Genomic DNA, 9,566 nt, shown 5'->3' on the forward strand with positions numbered 1-9,566 from the left:
ATTATGCAAAATGGGCATCCAATAACGTGGCACTTTGGGTTAATGTGTTGGACTGCAATGTCGGTGTGAATTGTAAGGTTGTCAATTTAAGCTCACCAACCACTCCTTGGAAACCTGACACAGGGTTGCTGTGAGTCTGAACCCACTAGATGGTACATAACAATAACAACAATATAGAGATAACCAAGATTATATGAACTAGGAAATGTCATATATCTCAACAGTACTAGAGTTCAGATTTTGAGAAGAGTTTATAAATGTATTAAAAGCATGGGGTTTAAAAAATGGTCAGATTCTTGTTTTCAAAACCTCAGTGTTTTTCTCAGGACTAAAGCCAAAGTCATAACTTCCACAAGAGAAAAAAGATTAAAAAGCAATGTTTCCTTACTTCAAATGCTCAGCTGCATTGGAAAGTGCAGTTTCCCTGAGACAGTACCACCTCAGTAAGAATGTAGTGAACCAGATTATCCCAAAGAAGATTGTTTGTTGCTTAATTATGCCTCCTGCCCTGGTCATCAGATGTAAACTGCACATTTCCCAACCTAATGCTTGGCAGCATCAAGACAGTTCAGCAATGGCTCATCATAAACCAACATTCTCCGGCTTCATGAAATAACCTCATCTCCCATTTCATTTCCTTCTATTTCCTTTCTTTGGCTTCTTCTCTTCATCTTTCTTCAAGTTTGTGCTTTGGTTCAGTTGCTTCATCAATGTCTCTGATTTTTAAGTTGAGGGTTATATCTTTCCAAAATCTGTACCATTCATATTCATTCTGATCTGCCAACTTCACTTTCTTCTTGATTAGAGGCAACTTCTTGGTATCTATAAAAACTGTATTTTACAGTGTTGTGTATTTTGCATACATTGTGCCATTCCACTTAGCTTCAATTGAGCAAAAAGACTTCTTTTCATTTGGAGAAAAAAAATTCAGCTGTAACTCTGTGCTTCTTGCCCCCACAGAATGGGTTACTTTGGAAGACAATATTTGCACTCCAGCCCATTTTGAAACAATTGATTTTGCATTCTTCTCCTAGCTACACCCAGGGCACTGTGAGGATAGACCTTCCATAATCACTGGGGAAAGTGAAAATGTAATGTTCATCATAGTCTAGACATGAGACACAGCCTTGCTCTATGTTGTGGACCCCAATTGAAATTCCAAGGAATTTTGACCTGGTCAATATATGAGCATTGGAATATATCTTCTTGTTAAAACACTTAACATAAAAAGTGGAAATGAATGGATGATGGGAGACCTGTTAGGCCACACATGTTGTACTGTTTTGGGAAATCCATCGAACTGTTCCTTCTGAACCTAACTCTGTGTTCTCTTCAGTGTCATTTGGTAATGTCCAGGGATACTGAATGAGCTCACCCAAAACAGAGTTGTATTGTTTTTTGACAACTGATTATTTCCTTCCTGCATGAAAGGCCTAGAGGTACCACTTCACAACCTGAACTATTTGGTCCCTGGGATCTTTCTTGTCACTAATGCTCACAGATATTTCCTGATGTGTAAAAGACTCTACATACATTTCTAAAACAGTTCCTCTTTCAAGAATAAATGTTGGGAAAACTACCTTGGTAAGATCCATTCCAAGCCTAACCTGGGACATGATAAGCATGGTAATCCTCTACTGACCCTCTCTCTCCTTCATCTTCTCTATCATCATGAGACTCAAAAGATCAGTATCACTTGTTCCATTAAACAGATTATTAGTATCTTTATTTGTAGCTTTGGAATTTGAAAATAGGACTCAATCCAGAGTTTATCTGTTGAAATACTATTGTTGTTGTTATGTGCCATCAAGTCAGTCCTGACTCATAGTGACCAGTACAGAGTTTCTGAGGAGCAGACGGTTAGTTTGAACCAATGATCTTGTGGTTCAAACAGAGCTTGTGGTTCAGTGCTTATCCTCCAGTGCCACACCAGGGCTCCTGTCTGTTTAAATATTTATCACAAAAGCAAATCATAGAAATTTCTTAAAAACACCATCCTGTACATTTCTCAGCAACTGATATTAGCAGCCTGATTTGTAACCACTACGCTACCAGAGCTCCTTGATATTAGAAAATATAACTACGTAAAAAGTATATTGGAACAACAGGGCTCTGGGATATAGGGATTGAGACATGGTTGGAATGGGGAAAAGGCGGTAAATAATGTTAAGATGCTTGGCTGTCTTTTGAATCTTGGTTTCCCTGGTATACCATTATAAAATAAACACTTGGTGGGGGGAGAGGAATAACCAGAAATATCACCATAGAAGAAAGCTTGTAAGCCTGTCTTCTGCCTATAATTGATTGGAATACCTAAAATGGGGCTACAATGCTACCAGTGAAGAAGGCTTCCTCTGGAGCCTCTGCATTACATAAGACCATAGATGGTATCCTGAACAGCATCCAGAATCTTCAGAGGTGGGAAATTTCCACTTGAAAGGAAAAGCAGACCAGCCTGGAGCAGCTAGAAGAACAGAAGATACTTCTTGAAAGAAAGACCTACAGGAAAAATACCAAACAATATAGGCAGACTGACTGATTACTACAAGAACAATCAAGTTGCTCACCCAGGAGACATCAAGGCAAGTGGTTGGGTCCCCTCAGGGCAAACCTCCTTCTAAGACTAAGACTCAATGGGAATTCACTCTTTGATTGGTGACCATGTTCACCACTGATAAGGAAAAGTGAGGGAAAAACAACAATGAAGCTGCGAGCTAAGCCCAACAACATCCAATAGACTCCTGTGAACCAAGATGGAGACCTGGTTGGCCAGCAGTGTTGCAAGACCTGGGGACTCTTGGGCCCAGAGTTAGTGACATAACCACAGAGGATTAGAGTGGAGATTGAAGCATCCAGCTGGTAAGAAGAGAGGGCATATGCACAAGAACACCCACACTTGCAGATAATACCCACTTGACCTGGATTCAATGGATGGATGATCAGAGCTCAACTAGAAGAAGAAAGAAGAGGAAAAAAAGACTAATCTGATACAATTTGATGAACTTAACCTACATCTATAGATGCAGTAGCTCAAAAAAGGGAACAAATTTTTACAGTAAGGATCAAATCTGCTGCACAGGAACTTTTTAAAGTATTTAAGAGCAGAGATGTCAGCTTGGGGACTAAAGTGCACCTGACCCAGGCCATTGTGTTTTCAATAGCCTCATATGGATGTGAAAGCTGGACAGTGAATAAGGAAGATCGTAGAAGAATTGATGCCTTTGAGTTGTGGTGTTGGAGGAGAATACTAAAAGTGCCATGGACTGCCAAAAGAACCAATAGATCTGTTTTGGAAGAAGTGCAGCCAGAGTGCTCCTTGGAGGCCAGGATGGCTAAGCTTCGTCTCTCATACTTTGGAATATTGTCTGGAGGAAGCAATCGTTGGAGAAGGATGTCATGCTGGGTAAGGTGGAAGGGCACAGAAAAAGAGGAAGACCCCCAATGAGATGGATCATCCAGGTGACATAATTGATGGTGTCAAGTGTGGCAATGGTAGTGAGCTTGGCTCAGGATCGGACATTGTTTCGTTCTGCTGTGCATGGGGTCGCTATGAGTCGGTTCCGACTCGATGGCACCCGACAACAACAATAACAACAACAAGGATAATTCCCATCCCCTCCATACACAGAGTAGACAGGGATGGGGAACATGGACATTGGCTACCCAAATTGAGGTGGAGGGGCACTACAAAGGCAAGAAGTGACTAGCTTACAAACTTTCAAGAGTGGACCTAGATCTGGAGGGCATGGAGGAAGGTAGAATCTCTATTGAGTAGTATCCAATATGTCTAGCGGGGCTGATGAAAGGAAATGTGGATAGGTCTATTGTGATACAGTAGTGAATAATTGTAATCAGAATTGATTGTAAGGGTTACAAATGTAAAGGTAGACATTTTGTAGCAAGGAGGGGAGTGATTAACTCTGCAATCTAGGAGCGGAGTCCCTGGGACCATCAAGGGAGAAGAGCAGAGAGCAGGACCCTACCCAGAGAAGCAGTGATGCCTGAGATGGAGGCAGAGATGATGATGTAGAGAGATGGAGCAGCTGGGGACTCTAGACCCAGAGGGGGAGAGGAGCTGTGTGCATGGAGGGGATTGTAATCATGGCAATGAAATGATATATGATAGGATGAATGTAAAACTAATGTTCTTCCATGTAAACTATCACATACTTCACAATAAAACTTTTTTTTTTTTTTTAAGTATTATACATGGGAAATATTGGTTCTATATTGGTGCTAAAAGGAAACTAGCACTTCAGGAAAAATGAAGCAAGACCAAAGGAACACACAACTTGGCACAGTTAAAAAGTGTTCCCTTTCATGTTGGAAATGCTCACCATCATGCCCAGGTGTCAGAGCCATCAGAAGATAGAACTGCTGATCACAACTCAACAAGAGAATCCCAGGGCACACCTGATGTCCACACAACCCACTCTGAAGAAATGCCAACACAATACAACATGGTAGACAGAGTTTGTGTGGAGAGACTTGGGTAGACACAAAAGATCAGATCAATGAATACAAACAATTCAGAAAATTAGAGTATTTGATGTGTATGACCCCACTCAATCTCTTGTCTTCTCCTGTTCCCCTTCCCGTTTTCAGCTGGGATCAGACAATCAGACAATCCTTTTTTTTTTTTGGTTCTTTGACACTAAAGCAAAGCAAAAACTCTCCACAGCAGAACCAGAAGAAATTAGCTGCATCATAAAGATTTAGACTTTCAAACAGGCCAGCTGTTAACAGGCAGTTACAGTAAACCATCCCTAAACCTCCCTGTGTTTGCACAGATGTGAGAGCCTTAATTGTCCATTTCATCACAGGTTGGCTGCTAAACTTTCAGGGAAAATTCTCCATTTGAAACTACCAATTGTGATTCCTATCTATCTGTCTATCTCTGTGTCTGTCTGTCTGTTACTCTAATGGCATACAGCATTGGGAGAAAGAGCCACTCACTCAGCCGGACAGACAATAAGAATTTCTCAAATCAGGCAGATCCCGTGCTAGTCTCTATTACGTGTTTACCCAGAAAAACTATCCAAAGGCCTTTATCGCTTGTAGCTCTGCCACATATGAGACAATTGGTCGTATCATATTGCATATGTGGTAAGGATGTAAGTATCCTTTGAAATACTTTAAGCTCTTCCCGTGGGTCCAGAGGTCAAGTTCTCAGTGAGTTCTCTGTGTGGGGGATGTCTGGTCATTTGATCTCAGAAAAAATGAGTCCTGGATTTCTGGTGGTTTTCCCAGTGAGCAAGCAGAGACAAAAAAGAAGGTGGCTAAGAGATTGGAGTTTGGAAAATATAGAGTCCTTTTCCCTTCTGTCATTATTTAATTAATTAATTTATTTATTTTTGTAGAAGGAATTGACTTCCTGAAATATATTAACAATGACTTCAATTTATTGGATATTTTCCTGCTGATCATTATCTCCTATTTCCAATGAGCTGGAACATTTCTTCCAATTTCCAGAATTATTATTCAATTGAATGTTCAAATGACAGGTGGATCGATGGGCAAGTCACTTCTCCCCGATCCCTCAGATTAGTGTGGTGACACAAAGGCAGGTGTAGTTTTGGACCTCTTTAAGCCAGCATGGTTGGGCTAGGAAGTGGCATGCCAACCTAGGGCTAGGCACAAAAGTTTGTATATCAGAATTTCCAATTGTGTAGTCATAAACGCCATGTGAAGTCAGATGATGCTCTGCCTAATGAAATGTTACACAAAATTAGCAGGAACATCAAGCATGTTTATCATAAGACTTTTTTTCTTTCTCTATTGCATCTTACTTCTTGATTGAAATAAAAAAGTGAACATGAGCCTTGGATACACAGAGTTCTATAAACTTAAATCAACTGACACTCTGTGTGTCATAGCAGAATTGTGCCCCATATAGATTCCAAAACCTTATTTTCCCAAAGTAGATCACCAGTTCTCAAGACTGAAACCTGTCCATCAGCAGCATTTTCATCAGCTTCAGCCTATACTTGCGTATGAGCGATTGATGGCCTGTTCCACAGCTTGTCCATGGCCTTGTTTTGGCTGATGATATGGAGATTTTCCATGGTTTCTTTCCACAGATGTATTTTCTTTCCACAGATTTTCCATGTTTCTTTCCACGGTCAATTTGATTTCTGTACATTCTCTCTGGTGAGTCCATGTGTATAGCCATGTTTTATGTTGTTTAACCAATATATTTATAATGAAGAAGTCTTTGGGCTTCCAAAATTCTATAATGAGATCTTCAGCATCATTTCTATAACCAAGGCCACATTTTCCAACTACTCATCCTTCCTCTTTGTTTCCAACATTTGCATTCCATGCATCAGTAATTATTAATACATCTTGTTTGCATGCTTGATCAATTTCAAACTGAAGAAGTTGATAGAATTCTTCAGTTTCATCGTCACTGGCTTTAGTCATTGGTGCATACATTTGAATAATAGTAGTATTAATTGATCTTCCTTGTAAATGTGTGGGTATTTTCCTATCACAGGCAGTGCAGCATTGTACTTAAAGACAGAACTTGATATGTTCTTTCTGATGATGAATGCAAAGCTATTCCTCTCCAATTTGTGAATCATGGCATAGTAAACCAAATGATTGTCAGATTCAAAATGGTCAAAGCCAGTACATTTCAGTTCATTAATGCATAGGATATTGATGTTTATGCCTTCCATTTCATTTTTGGTGATTTCCAATTTCTCTTGATTCATAATTCATAAATTGCATGGCCAGATTACAGTGGATGTTTGTAGCTGTTCCTCTTCATTTTGAGTTGTTTCACATCAGCAAATGAAGGCCCTTAAAGCTTTACTTCATTTGTGTAATCACGGTCACCTCTACTTTGAGAAGGCAATTCTTCTCCAGCTGCATTTTGAGTGCCTTTCAACATTAGGGTCTCAATTTCCCACATTATATCTGACAATACTTTGGTGCTCTACATCATGTTTCAACAGTGAATATTATGTTGCTGACAGTGGTCTACTGCTATTCAAAACATTTTCAGTGACTAAATGTTCAGAAGTAGTCTGTTTCTCTTTGTTCCTAGTCTTTCTTAGTCTGGAAGTTCATCTAAAACCTGTCCACCATGGTTAACTCAGCTGGTATTCAAATTCTGGTGGCATAGCTTCCAGAATCACAACAACACACCCACCACCATATGAAAAACGGACAAATGAGTGGTTAAAGCTTTGATATAGATGAGAAAAAATGATTTATCAGGGTCTCCTTCAATATTTACTCTGTATGTAAGAGAGAGAAAGAGAGAGTCACTTCAAATATTTCATGGAAAAATTGAAGTAAATATGACAGAATTTTTCTACAAACATTTTGAAGCCCCCATGTATAACATGACAATAATGATCATTATAAAAATGGCCAGTGCACTTTATCAGGTGCACAGGCTGCAGTAAAAACTGGAACCAGAAATTGATGCAAATGCTCATGTATATTACGTAGTCTTCCTCCTTCAAAATACAAGGGATGGGGAGGTGGGGCTTGATAGCAAATTAAGGAGAGTTGTTGTGCAGACCTCCACCAGTAATAACACAGAATACTGGACAAAGCAAGTTCAGAGGATGGTACTGGAACTCTGAAATACACATAAAGGAATATTCCTGGAAAGTAAGATTAACTACTCCCTCCTTTATGTTAGAAACTTCTACCTTTACAATTGTGACAGTCACAATTAGTCATGATAACAATTACTCACTACTGAATCAAAAGATTCCTATCCCTTTTTTGTTTCACCAGACCCATCTAAACAAGACAAAAATGATTCAGTGGGAATTCTGCCTTCCCCTGCACACTCTGAAATGAAACTTCATCTGGAATAATTGTAAGCCAGGCACTTTGTGCCTTTATAGGCCCCTTCTCTCCTCCCGCCCCCCATTTTAGGAAGCCAATGTCTAAGATGCCAACGGGATAGGTTTGGTCCTTGATACAAAGACTCCTTCCATCTCAGTTGGTATTTTGAGCTACTACATCCATAAGTATAAGTCAAGTTCATCAAATGGTAGCAGTTTACACTTACTTCCTGTATAAAATATCTTAATCTTCCTCAAGACGAATTTTTCTCATCAATCCATCCAGACTAAGTGAAATGGGAACTATTTGAAATTTTGGGTGTTCTTGTGGCTCTCCCCCCACTTCATATCCACTGGATGCTTCACTCTCAGCTCTAGCCCTCATTGGCTAAGCCAATGTTATGAGTTCTCAAATGTCCTTAAAATTTAGCTTATGATTTCACAAATAAACCTAAACGTCAGTCCTACCAGCCATTCCTCTTCTCTCTCTCATCTTGTGGTTCACAGGAGTCTATGGAATATGGATGAACTCAGCCCATTTCTTCATTATTGACTTTCCCACTTCTACTCAAATGTAGACCAGTGTCATTGCCAGCAAGCTCACATGCCTGCTTGTGTGTTCCCTTTAACTTTCTGTCTTAGACAGGGGTTTGTCCTGAAAGGACTTGATTGCTTGCCTTTATGGATCTCTGGTGAACAGCTTGCTTGTTCTTGTAATAGCCAAACAGACTGCCATTTTTGTTTGTTTGTTTCCTACTGGTCTTTCTTTCAGGAAGTATCTTCTCCTGCTATAGCCATTCTAGGTTGGTATACATGTACTTTCAAATGAGAATGTCTCACCTTAGATAGTTCTAGATGGGACTCAGGATTCCACCTAAGATTCTATACACTAAAAGGGCTACACAAGAAACCTATTTCACTGGAGAAGTTCTACAATTCCTTTTAGGTGTTTTAATCAGTTATAGGTTGAAGACGGGCTTACACATTTTCTGTAATCATGTTTACTGATATTCGTTTCTATCCCATTCAAGTATCCATTTTACAATAGTAGGCAAGGTAAACCAATATCCATAAGACAGTCAAGCTTCTTAACATAATTTCCCCTCTTTTACCCATTTAGACTATGTCTCAATCCTTTATCACAGAGCCTTCTTGTTCCAATACATCACTGTTTACCTCTGTCCCATTTAGCCCATGCAAATGTACCTAAGGGTTCCCCTATCTTGTTCCCCCTCCTCCCTCTTCTTGTGTATTACCCTCCCTTTCCATCTTGTGTATTGCTCTTCCCAACACCTGAATTATGGTTTGTCTATCCCCTAACCTGTGCTCTACCGTCCCCTCTCTTCCACCCTTGGTAACCAACCAAGGTTTTTTTGTTTTTTTTTTCTTTTAGTATGAGCATTTTTTCTTAAACTTTGACAATAATGGTCTTACGAAATATTCTTCCTTTTGTAACTGGTTAATTTCACTCAGCATAATGTCCTCAAGTTTCATCCATGTTATACGATGACTTGCAGCTTCCGTTTTATTTTTCAAGGTAGCATAATATTCCATTGTGTATTATTACCAAAGTTTGTGTATATATTCTTCCACTGATGGAAACTTAGGCTGTCTCCATCTTTTTCTATTATGAAATTGTTGTTGTTGTTGTTAGGCGCCATTGAGTTGGTACTGACTCATAGTGACATTATGCACAGCAGAAGGAAACACTACCTGATGCTGGGCCAACCTCACTACTGTTGCCAGGCTTGAGTCCAT

At 39.7% G+C, this 9,566-nt stretch overlaps 1 pseudogene; it reads right to left on the bottom strand.

Annotated features, from left to right (window-relative positions):
* Positions 1-542: 542 nt before the first annotated feature.
* LOC102829263 overlaps positions 543-9,566 on the bottom strand; it is a 34,450-nt pseudogene continuing 25,426 nt past the window's right edge.

The sequence above is a fragment of the Chrysochloris asiatica genome, unplaced genomic scaffold (genome assembly GCF_000296735.1).
Source record: "Chrysochloris asiatica unplaced genomic scaffold, ChrAsi1.0 scaffold00195, whole genome shotgun sequence".
NCBI lineage: Eukaryota > Metazoa > Chordata > Mammalia > Afrosoricida > Chrysochloridae > Chrysochloris > Chrysochloris asiatica.